This window comes from Polyodon spathula, unplaced genomic scaffold (assembly GCF_017654505.1).
Source record: "Polyodon spathula isolate WHYD16114869_AA unplaced genomic scaffold, ASM1765450v1 scaffolds_4235, whole genome shotgun sequence".
In the NCBI taxonomy this organism is placed as follows: Eukaryota; Metazoa; Chordata; class Actinopteri; order Acipenseriformes; family Polyodontidae; genus Polyodon; species Polyodon spathula.
In genome coordinates, this window is record NW_024475692.1 from 1 (window position 1) to 10506 (window position 10506).

At 39.0% G+C, this 10506-nt stretch overlaps 2 non-coding genes across 2 annotated transcripts; both read left to right on the forward strand.

Annotated features, from left to right (window-relative positions):
- Positions 1-6203: 6203 nt before the first annotated feature.
- On the forward strand, positions 6204-6275 carry trnap-agg. Its single transcript has one exon. It is a non-coding gene; the product is annotated as a tRNA-Pro (tRNA).
- A 2093-nt stretch (positions 6276-8368) lies between these two features.
- Positions 8369-8440, forward strand: trnap-ugg. The gene has a single exon. It is a non-coding gene; the product is annotated as a tRNA-Pro (tRNA).
- The last annotated feature ends 2066 nt before the right edge of the window (positions 8441-10506 follow it).

The window sequence follows — 10506 nt, forward strand, 5'->3', positions numbered from 1 at the left end:
TGATCAGCTGCAGAGTCACTTACAACAGCATCTCACCTGAAAGACGGAGACAAGGAGGTTCAGTGACTTGCTCAGTGTCACACAATGAGTAAGTGGCTGAGCTGGGATTTGAACCCGGGGGACTTTGTGGTTACAACCCAGTTTCTTTAATCACTCGATCACACATTCTAAATTTAAAATTAAACTTTGACCCTTTTGTTTTGGCTCTTGCGCCTGCCTTTGTCAATTTGTAAAATAAAAAGAGCCTTCCCTGATACTACCCGGTCACACCCATAGAGACCTGGAGATGATCTCCCTTCTTTCTTTGGGTGCATGTCGTCTTGAGCAGGGGGTGCATGTCGTCTTGAGAGCCCCGCCCCAGTCCTCTCGCAGCAAAACACATTCTAACGCTATTTAAAAAATAAAAAATAAACTCCGGTGGGTGTGAAACAGGGATTAAGCGTCATACGAAAACACCCCCTCCCCCTCTCCCTCCTCGCCCTCTCATCCCTCTCCCTCCTACCCTCCCCCCCACGTGTTTGCTTGACGTGTGCCCACGACTTCACCAGCGTTCAAAAAGAACATATAATTTCATTGTCATTTTCCTAACGGTTACATCGTATGACGCCCGAGCAACGCAGATCCCCATGCCCAAGTTTAGGGCCTGCTCTGTAGAAAATATACATCAATACGTGTAAATTTGTTTATGTGCACACACTGTCAAAAGTTTGAATCGTTTGCTGTTAATTTACAAGTCCCTGACTAGATTAGCACCTAGTTATTTGCAGGAGTTACTGACCCAGTATCTTCCAAACTGCACTCTGAGATCACAGGATGCGGGGTTGTTGTTTATTCCTATGGGTCAACAAAAGCAGCATGGGAGGAGGTAGGACTTTTTTTCTTTTTTTCTATGCTCTGCCTTCGTTTTTCAGGGATGCTTTGCGATAATTTTGCAAAAAAAGTTGCTACATAAGTGCAATAATAAATAAATCAATCAATCCTGTGTTTGGTGGTGGAATTTGAAGAGTGGATATATTCCATTTGTGGGGAGATACCCAATGGATAATCTTTCTTGGTCAGACTGTATATTATAGTAGAAAAAATTTATTATATAATGCGCCTTTCACAGTGAACCACCATCACAAAACACTTTACAAGATACAAGACTAGGGGGTGTGAACTATGCATCAGCTACAGAGCCACTTACAACAACGTCTCACCTGAAAGACGGAGCACAAGGAGGTTCATTGACTTGCTCAGGGTCTCACAGTGAGTCTGTGGCTGAGCCTGGGATTTGAACCCGGGGACTTTGTGGTTACAACCCAGTTTCTTTAATCACTCGATCACACATTCTAAATTTAAAATTAAACTTTGAACCTTTTGTTTTGGCTCTTGCGCCTTTCTTTGTCAATTAGTAAAATAAAACGAGCCTTTCCTGATACTACCCGGTCACACCCATATGTCACTGCCACAGAGACCTGGAGATGATCTCCCTTCTTTCTTTGGGTGCATGTCGTCTTGAAATTATGGAGAGGTTTGTTCATGGGCCCCATGGCGCGATCGAACCCTGCATCGTATTACCATAAGGGAGTGGGTTTATGATAAGAGAGTCTGCAAAAGTGGTGCCCTCAACCCGGGGTTGTGGGAAGAGATGACAATCAGTCAAAAAGTGGCCTATTCTGATTTGGTTTCAAATCTCCACGGAGCTTTTGGTCGTAGAACGGTTTGTAATAGCTGTGTGCTCATTAAAACAATTCGGCCTCGAAATGAAACGTGGCGTCGTTTTGTTTACCTCTGAACCCCTGCAGTTCACATGATATTAACGGTCACAACTAAATAAATTAAAATAAAAATTACAAAAGAGTCAAATGAAAGAAGATGCTTACCTACCCCCCCCCCCCCCACCCACCCCACCACACACACCACACAAAAAAACCAATGATAATACAGAAGTAAATACATCAGCAGCAACATTTAAATCAGTCAAAAACGTTGTTTTTTTTTTATTTTATTTTTCAACAAAACACGCTATTTACTATAACTGTATTTAATACAATGGGATTTTGCTGAGAGCATCAAGATTTTAAATGTATATGTGTATATGGCTCGTTGGTCTAGGGGTACGATTATCGCTTAGGGTGCGAGAGGTCCCAGGTTCAAACCCCGGACGAGCCCTTTTTAAAAATTAAAAATGAGTTTTTTTCATTTAAACTTTTTTGTTCCAATATCCTATATGTTGCGCGGGCGGTTGCGGAGAAACGCGTTCAAATTACATGAATAACAATATCAGATCGACCAGGGGCTTGTTGTACGATGGTTAAACCATAACTGCAGTCTTTGTTGAAACTGCAAGCAATTGTTTAACAATTAAACAGATATCTGATGCCAGACTGTAAATCTATTCAGCTGAGAGTTGCTTATACAACACTGAAAATTTTGGTAACGCAATGTGTTTGTTTTGATGTGTATAGTCTAAAACAAAAAAAAAAAGAGCATATAATTTGATGTCAATATACTCAATTTTACAAGGTAGGTGGCTGCGAAACGATTATTTCTTGTTGTTTTTTATGCGACTCAACAACAAGCCATCAAAAAAAAGCGTGGATACTGACCAATATGTTAAACCCAAATATTCAGAAACTTTTCATTGCAAGGTAGGTGGCTGTTTCCAAAAAAACAGATTAGTATTTCTTGTTCGGATTACGGATCGAGAATGGTTAACAGCGTAGAGCAAATCAATTGAAAATAGGCGGATCAGGGGGGGGGGGGGATTTAAATCTGGTCCCGCGTTTGGTTTTACCTGTTATATGGGGGAATCTGGTTGTTCTTCATAGATTACAATAAAGACCTCTAGTTGCAATCACCTTCGAGGCATCGCTCTATTCCACTACATCATCTAAGCAGACAGACGGCCACGACTTGGAGTCCCCAAATATTAGGAAACTTTTCACTTGCTAATAGCACCAAAACTTTTTCAGTGCAAAACTTCCTTTTTCTACCACTGTAGATGTCGAGCCATACTAAACTGCAAACTACTGCCTGTGCTGATTTGTCAATGATAGCGCTACGGATCGAGACGGGTAACAAGTGTAACACAGCAGCGCCCGACAATTCTTTTTAAAAAAATTCACTGCTTTAAAATCTGCCAACAAACAACGACAACGGGCCGTCGTCGGGCTTCGGGATTTAAATAAAAAAAAAATCAAAAATATCCTGGTTCCCCCCCCCCCCACTCGTCGGGGTCAGACTCATGCAGTGAATATCGGAGAATGGTTAGACGGGGAGTGCGGCGGATCGTTTGAGCACAGGAGCTCTGTGCTGCAATACCCCTGCGTCGATCAGGAACGTCCGCCCTAATGTTATTTCATCGACGATCAATTTCTGCGTGGAGCTCCGTGATCGGTCCACAGATTGCTACCGCTTTTTTTTTCTGGCTGTCTCTAAGAAATGAACAATCATTTAGAGCAAACGTTGAGAAACCCAGGCATTGGGTGGGGGGTGGGGGGGGGTGGGTGGGTGGGGGGAAAAAAAAAAAAATTAGTCTGTGGCTATTGAAAAAAAAAAAAAACAAAAAAAAAAAAAAAAAAAAAAAATAAAAAAAAAAAAAAAAAAAAAAAAAAAAAAAAAAAAAAAATTGTTTTTCTGAGCGATCCTAGCGTGGTTAAGCTCACACTGGCTAGTGATGTAGTAAGTGCGATGGATCCTACAAAAAAAAAAAAAAAAAAAAAAAAAAAAAAAAAAAAAAAAAAAGGAATGTGTGTGGTGAGTTCAATTCATCTGTGGCATAACATGCGCATCCCTTCTTATTTTTGTACTTTCTAGTCCCTTATTTACAAACTAACAACCGTTATTCTATTACACGGGAGATGCAAAAAAAAAACAAAAAAAAAAAAAAAAAACAAAGAAAAAAACATATCCAATAACCCTGCAAGACAAGCAGGGCCGCAGTGCTACCACACAAGATAATACAAGCAGTGTCAAGGGCTTACCGGTGACAAGGGCGCCTGTGCAGGTCCCCCGGACCCAAATGCTTTTTAAAAAAAATAAAAAAAAAAATAATGCTGGTGCCTGTGTCTATTGAGCGAATACAGCCACGCGCTGTTCATGTGAACGACAATAAAAAAAGCAATAAAGCTAGTGTCAGAATTCATAGCTATACAACGCTGCAGAATCGTCGGGCTGTGTAAACAAATAAATCGATGCAACTCATATTAGCCCATGTGGCCAGGTCAGTGCGTCATGTAGGTCATGAAGGTAATACATAGAATTGTCATTATTCTCAGCTGGGAGTTCAGAATAGGATCAGGTTGGACAGACTTCATGTCTTAATACTATCGAATACCATCTAATACTCTCATCTAAAGCTCATAATATCCTCTAGACAAATATGGGTCACGTACCTCTATGCCGGGCGCTGTGGGCGTGTCTCTGCTTGGTGCCTGTAATCATGAGCATCCCACGTCACATGCTTGTACTATAGGGGAGAGTGTGAGCAGCTGGCGGAATCGTTTAGCGGCACTGGTTGAAGCTAAGCTGTGTTTGGCGCTGCATCCTCGTTTTGCGCTCGCGCATCAGACAGGTTCTCTGTGCTACCGTCTAGAGAATGAGCATCGACATGCGTCATTTCTGGGGAGCTTCGTTGACTGCACTGCCACATGGAACTTTGGCTTGCGCTAACGAACTAACTACTGAACGTATCAACAAAACACAAGAACCACGGCCGCCGCCTACAGGTATTCGGACTGCGTCCGCCCTGGCTCCCTAAGTGTTCTCAAACAAATAAACCTTTCTGGGGGTCTGCTTTAGTAGTGGACTGCTCCTGTGTCCCTAAAATTGCGTGCAGACAAGCAAAAGGCCTTTGCAACACAGTCACACGAGCACACAAAGTCCTCTTTTTTTTTCAATTTCCTTTTGGCCGATACATGCTGACTAAAGTATACCATTCCAAACATATCGATGATGGGGACTTTTTTTTTTTTTGGGGCCTTTTTAGTAGAAGTGGGGTAGTTGGGGACTTTTGTTGCTTCCTGTGTGGAGCAAAAACAATTGGCAGGAGTGCAACAAAAAAAAAGCTAGCCAAAAGCAAAACAACACGCGTGCGAAAAAAAAAAAACAGCAAAAAAAAAAAAAACCAAAAAAAAAAAACAAATAAAAAAAAAAAAAAAAAAGAAAAAAAAAAAAAAAAAACACCAAAAAAAAAAAATACAAAACAAAAAAACACAAAAAAAAAAAAAAAAAAAAAAAAAAAAGAAAAAGTCAACTGGCTAACGAATAAAAAAAAAAAAAAAAAAAAAAAAAAAAAACAAAAACAAAAAAAAAAAAAAAATAATAAAAAAAAAAAACAACAAAAAAAAAAAAAAAAAAAAAAACAAGAAAAAAAAAAAAAAAAAAAAAAAAAAAAAAAAAAAAAAAAAAAAAAAAAACAAAAAAAAAAAAACGCAAAAAAAAAAAAAAAAAACAAAAAAAAAAAAAAAAAAAAAAAAAAAAAAAAAAAAAAAGAAAAGAAAAAAAAAAAAAAAAAAAAAAAAAAAAAAAACAAAAAAAAAAAAAAAAAAAAAAAAAAAAAAAAAAAAAATAAAAAAGAAAAAGAAAAAAAAAAAAAAAAAAAAAAAAAAAAAAAAAAAAAAAAAAAAAAAAAAAAAAAAAAAAAAAAAAAAAAAAAAACAAAAAAAAAAAAAAAAAAAAAAAAAAAAAAAAAAAAAAAAAAAAAAAAGAACAAAATAACGAAAAAGAAAAAAAAAAAAAAAAAAAAATCGTCAAAAAAAAAAAAACAAAAAAAAAAAAAAAAAAAAAAACAAAACAAAAAAAACCAGCAGCACCTTGCCTCGTCCGTTTAGCCCGTGTCGATCATTAGTGGGACTGCTCCTGTGAGCAAAAAATTGCAGTGCAGCCTTTGCAAAACAACGAAACCCAGTCTCTTTTTTTTCAATTTCCATCTTGAAGTACATGCTGACTAAAGTATCCATTCCAAACATATCAAAACGAAATCCCAACTAAACTTCCTTCCTCGTCTATAACGACAGACCCTCGATAGCCATAGAAATGCTAGCCACCAGCATTAAATCAGTCAGGCGGCCTAACAGGCAATAGAACACAGCTCGGAGTGACGGCAAAATTACTGTGCTCTCCAAGATAAGTAGACCTAATATAACGTCGTCTCATAACAGCACAGGTAGGTCTGCTCTTCTTTGGAATCTCGGTGGTACAAAATCCTTCCGACCTCTGGCTCGTTGGTCTAGGGGGATGATGCTCGCTTAGGGTGCGAGAGGTCCCGGGTTCACATCCCGGACGAGCCCTTCCTTTTTCCCTCCGTTGAGACAGACCCACATTTTTAGACCCCCCCCCCCCGCCCCCCCACACACACACACACACAAAAAAAAGATTCTTACCCCCCCCCGCCCCAACACACAACACACACACACACACAAAAACAATACAGAAGTAAATACATCAGCAGCAACATTTAAATCAGTCAAAAACGTTGTTTCTTTTTTATTTTATTTTTCAACAAAACACATTCTAACGCTATTTACTATAACTGTGAGCAGCGGAGCAATCAATCAAGTAACAGTATATCCAAACATTAATAAATCAATCATGTAACAAGTTTATATAATTTTATAGGAGACCTATAGGCTATAGTGAAACATATGACTAGCTTCAAATTACTCACAAAAACGTATTCATAATAGACATCAATCGTAAAACTAGTTATCAAGTACAAAGGTTAGTATGACGTTTCTAAACAAAATCACGTGTGCATCTCAAAAACGCAACCCATGCACAAAAGTATTTAATACAACGCATGTGCCCTTATGAAAATAATACCTCTCAATAACGTCTATAGAATTCTATAGGAGACCTATAGGCTATAGTATTACAGGTGAGATTATACGTATACGCACCCACAACTGGTTTATAGGCTATTACGTACAGCTATTTTTCTTCCCTCCCCGCTATTCCTTTCTTTTGTGATAGTATACTTGTTTGCCGAATTGGTGGATTCCCAACTTCAGTGCAGTTCGCCAAAACCCAAACGACCAAAACAGCGCGATAATCCTGTTCCCAAATTCCTGTAATAATAATATACTAAGGTGGAGATTGACCCGCCCTACAAGTATCCGCACCGCACACTGGTTTGCAGGTATTACGCCAGCTATACCAGCTTTTACACATGAAACAAATAGACAATAACAAAGATGCCGTTGGCCGGAATCGAACCCTGGTCAACTGCTTGGAAGGCATCTAGTGCTCCCACTAACCACCAACTCTCCAACGGGAAAAGCTTTGCAATGCGTTATCCTTAGAGAAGATCAGCTGCGCTTTATCCTCGTAGTTCTATTGCATGCTGTCTCAGCCACTTTCTTTTCTGAACGTCCAACACAATGTTCAGAATGAAGAATGCAATGCTGAGAAAAACCTACATGGGATAGCAGAGGCGCGGGAACGAATTTCAAACCGGGGGTGTGTCTATAGAATTCTATGGACACCTATAGGCTATATTATTACGCCTATACGTTTTATACAGAATTTGGACCTTAGCCTATGAGAGTACATATTCCCCACTTTTCTGTTTGTGATGTATACCTGTGTTATCCAGTTTGTGGATCCAAACTTCAGTGCAGTCCAAAACACCAAAACAGCACGAAAACACCTCTGCTACATTTCCATTACACACATTCAATACACACCATAAAGCCAAGGACGGTATCAGCTGTGAGAACCATTGTAATTGTTCAAGCTAATATTGATGCGTGAAATGCGTTACAAAAAATGACAAATATACAGAATATTAAAATGTTTGCACAACTACAGTATACTGTACTGCATCCCAATGATTGTTTTTTTGATAGTTGTTTGTTTGCGCAAAAAAGGGTGTTTTGGGTGGGGGGGGGGGGGGGTGTACTGCCCTTGCACTTCCGCAGCCCTTTTCTGCGCCTACGCCAAGCAAACGTTCTGTAATGTCCGACTCCCTAGGTCATCGGAATGAAAACAGCATGCCACGAATAGATACACGGGAATTGCCATTGTTTAAAATACAAAAATAATAATATTTCCGGCAGATCTTTAGTTTGTTTTTTGACCCCTGATTTGACTTTTGTTTAAACAACGTTCGGTTTAATACACTGAAAGCACATTGCATTTGTAAAATGCGGTTGTTTTTCATTATAACGCAGTAAGTAAAATAAATAAACAATACAAAATACACTCCGGTGGGTGTGAAACTGGGATTAAGCGTCATACGAAAACACCCCCTCCCTCCGTCCCTCTCCCCCTCCCTCTCCCCCTCCCTCTACTCTCCCCCCACGGGTTGCTGACGGGTGCCACGACGTGCACACGGCGTTTTTAAAGAATTTCAGTTGGAGCATGATTCCTGATTACCTTAGCTGGCTCGTTGGTCTAGGGGTATGATTCTCGCTTTGGGTGCGAGAGGTCCCGGGTTCAAATCCCGGACGAGGCCCTTTTTCAGTAATAATCAAACGTATAAATTTGTTTTACATGTGTTGACAGTTTTTAACTTAGGATTTTGCTGTTAACTTACAAGTCCCTGAATGGATTAGCACCTAGTTATTTGCAGGAGTTACTGACCCTGTGTCTTCCAAACCACACTCTGAGATCACAGGATGAGGGGCTGCTGGTTATTCCTAGGGTCAACAAAAGCAGCATGGGAGGAGGTAGGACTTTCTTTTTCTAGCGGCTCCTAAATTACGGAATGATCAAAAGTCGTTTATCAGATGCTTAACGCTAATTTAAACAAAAAAGTTGTCAACATTATTCACGTATTATTTTATAAATCAATTAATCTTGTGTTTGTTTGGTGGTGGAATTTGAAGAGTGGATGTATTCCATTTGTGGGGAAATCAATTCAGTGAAGTGCCTTTGCCCAGTCTGAATTATAATAATCATCTTTTTTTTTTATATAGCGCACACAAAAATTGCGGTCAATTACACAATATTCAACTCAAAATGTAACAATCAACAATAGTCAATGGAAAAAGTATTTTCTACTGGAAGCTAAAAATGAAAATGCAGTTTGTCATGCCTGGCGAAAAATACAGTTATACATCCATTAAAACAGACGTACGCTTACCTTGTTAATATACCTTAACGACTGAACGTCTCTTCTTTCTAACCGAAAACATAACATGTCACTTTGTACTTGAATCCATACTAAAGATAAACACCTCACATTCTAAACAGAGTGCTAGTATGAGTTACTAATGGAAATGAAATGATCGTGCCTCACTGGCCTGGGCTGCTGCAGTAACAGTTATACAAGGGAACACGACAGAGAAGACAGCACCACTACAAATATAGATTAGAGTACGATTTCTTTGGTTTAATTTAATTAAAATAAGTGGCATACAGAACGTGGACTGATTCTTACTACTAGTAAAAAGAAATGCAGGAAGGTTATGGTTTGTTTATTGGGAAATATATTGACACATGCTAGCAGCTGCATATCATTTATTCTCGACTGTTTAAATGTGCTTCTGGAAGTTAAAGAGATTCATTTTGACACAGTTATCATATTTGATTTGAAAGAAGTTCGGAGTTCAAATCACTGATGAGCCCTTCTCCTTTTCTCGTTGACTACCTGTCCATGTAGCAGCATTGAATAATTCATCTCTACTAGTATAAATCAAACAGAAGTGCAAGAGGACTGGGGCGGGGCTTTCAGACCAACAAACCCCTGCTCAAGACGACATGCACCCAAAGAAAGAAGGGAGCTTATCTCCAAGTTCCTGTGCAGTGCATATGTGGGTACCAATACACTGAGTCACACCTGGGCTCAAGTCAGGTAACCCTCCTCGTGGAGCGTCGTTCGGCAGAAGCCCACTCCCCTTTTCTGTAAGACTCATCTGCCAACTGAGACGTTTACTTCTTATCAACCTTTACACTCTAGTCTCGTATCTTGTAAAGAGCTTTGCGATGGGTGTTCCACTGTGAAAAGGCGCTATATAAAAATAAAAAAGATGATATATTATAATTCAGACTGGGCAAAGGCACTTCACTGAATTGATTTCCCCACAAATGGAATATATCCACTCTTCAAATTCCACCACCAAACAAACACAGGATTGATTGATTTATTTATTATTGCACTTATACAGCAAATTTTTATGCAAAATTATCGCAAAGCATCCCTGACAAACATTCCATAATTTAGGAGCTCTACAAGAAAAAGTCCTACCTCCCGTGTTGCTTTTGTTGACTCTAGGAATAACCAGCAGCCTTGCATCCTGTGTTCTCAATTGCGTCGGGGCGTAGGACACTAGAATCCTCACGCGGTTTGGAAGATACGAGGTCAGTAGTCATGTGGATTTGAATTAGCTGTGTGCTCATTAAACAATGTACGGCTGAATGAAACAGTGGTCTTTTTGTTACCCTGCTAGTCACGATGATATAACGGGCACAACTAAATAAAACAAAAATTAATTAAAATAGATTTTAAAAAAAAAATTAAAAAGATGAAATGAATTAATAGTTTTGCTGCACTTCCTAGATGACACATCGGCAAGGCAC